We start from the raw sequence: 2,093 nt of genomic DNA, 5'->3' as shown, positions 1-2,093 counted from the left end.
ATGACAGCACACGTTAGTCTGTTTTAGGGTAATCTATTCTGTTCTGTTGTGCATTGGCTAACTTTGTGCCCTTTCTACAAGCATCTTAATTACAGGAGCTTTATAATCTATCTTAATATCTGGTAGTTTAAGACCTCCAAATTTGTTACTATTTTTCAAAATTCTCCTAGCTATTTTAATACTTAGCACTTTTACACAAATTTTGGATTCAGTTTGTCAATGTCTTCAAAATTTTTTAAAAAGTTGAAAATTTTGATTGTAATGGCAATGAATTTTATATCAGTTTGGGGAGAATTAACACATTTATGATATTGATTTTTTCAATCAATAACTATGTTGTCTTACCCCACCAGTTTTGGTCTTCTTTAATTTATCTTAATCAGTCATATTGGTTTTTTGTCTTCAGGTTTTGCACATATTTTGTTGTATTTATTTTAGGGTACTCATGTTTTGATGCTACAGAAAAGGATATTTTATAATTTTTTTAAAAAAATGTTGGTTGTATACAGAAATACAATTAATTTTTGCATGTTGAGCTGTGACCTTGTTTGACTTGTTGATAGAATTAAAATTAATTTAACTCTATGGGTTTATTTGTACATTATTTTCAGTTTTCAAATACACAAAGTGACAGCTTTATTTATTTTCTTTATTTTTCTTTTTCACATCAGATAGGTAATGTGCCAACATCATAACAAGGTTCAAGGGAGGCACATCTCATACGAGTGTGAAAAGGCAATCATCATGCTTATGAACTACAAGGTTATCTCATTTATTTATGTTGAATTATTTTATCCTCCTCTGCCTCTTGCCCTGGACTATATAAGACCTGCAATATAATGTTGAATAAGGAAGGTGAAAACGAACATCATTGTATCACTCCTGATATCAAAGGTAAGTCTTTCAATATTTATCATTAAGAATGGTGTTTGCTGCAATTTTTTTGTAGTTGTCCTTTATGAAGTTAAGGAAGTTTCCTTCTGTCATTAATTTGCTAAGCTTTTTATTCCTTTCTAATTTTAAACAAGAACAGACATTGAATTTTATCAAATGACTTTCCTATATCTATTGAGATAATTATGTAATTTTTTTCTTCTTCATCCTTTTAATTGGTGAATTACAATCAATTACACTGATCAATTTTCAAGTAGTAAAAAAACTTTGCTTTCTTAGAATAAGCCCAAGTTAATTGTAATGTATTGTTCTTTTTATAAATTGCTGGATTCAATTTACTAATAATTTGTTTTGAATTTTTGCATCTATGTTTGTGTACGATCGGCATTATTTTTTTCTTCAATGCATAGTAGAATCCACTGGTAAAGCCATTTGTACTTAACTTTTGCTTCAAGTGTGATATTAGGTATAGGTTATTACAGATGGACTTTATCAGGGCAAGGTAGTTCTCTTTGATTCCCAGTTTTCTGAGAACTTTAAAAATAAGAAATTATCATTAAATTTTGTCAAATGCTTTTTCTGTATCTATTGAGAGGATTATATTATTTGTTTTTTTGTCTGTTAGCATAGTGAATTACATTAATTTTTGAATATTAAATCAACCTAAAGTTCCTAGTCATGAAGTATTATCCTTTTTATATATTATTGTATTAGATTTACCTAAGATGTCTGCTATTATTTGTGAGTATTTTTGTTATTCCATTTTATTACTTTTGTTGACTTATTTGTTATAACTTTTTGTTTTGTCATTTTAGTGTTTTCTTAAGGATTTATAGTATACATTTCTAACTTATTGCAGTCTAACTGAACGAGAAGAGAGAGTCATACAAAAGATAGAAAGAACTTCAAAAATCTGAGAGGGTCTCTTTAAATATTCATCTGGATACTACTAAGAGTATACATTTGAGGAAACTACCTGAGGCCAGGGAAAGAAATACCTGAAAAGATTAGATGGGGCAACCTATGGCTCTCATACTTGACCGATGTGGTGCCTATTCCCACTATACAAAGTGGAAACCATAATTCACGGAGCATCAGGGACAGAATCCAGAAGTGTTTTGCCTTGGTAGTGGAGAACATTCACCCTAGAATAAATGCTGCTCTAGTCTTATCTAACAAAGCTGAAAAGCAAGCTTCAA

The 2,093-nt window shown here is 29.9% G+C and overlaps 1 non-coding gene across 1 annotated transcript; it reads right to left on the bottom strand.

Annotated features, from left to right (window-relative positions):
• Positions 1-665: 665 nt before the first annotated feature.
• LOC112135665 (small nucleolar RNA U13) lies at positions 666-765 on the bottom strand. Its single transcript, XR_002916920.1, has one exon. It is a non-coding gene; the product is annotated as a small nucleolar RNA U13 (small nucleolar RNA).
• Positions 766-2,093: the final 1,328 nt, after the last annotated feature.

This window comes from Pongo abelii, chromosome 9, assembly GCF_028885655.2.
Source record: "Pongo abelii isolate AG06213 chromosome 9, NHGRI_mPonAbe1-v2.0_pri, whole genome shotgun sequence".
Taxonomy (NCBI): domain Eukaryota; kingdom Metazoa; phylum Chordata; class Mammalia; order Primates; family Hominidae; genus Pongo; species Pongo abelii.
Note: the sequence above shows the minus strand (reverse complement) of the source record. Positions and strands in the feature narration are given on the sequence as shown.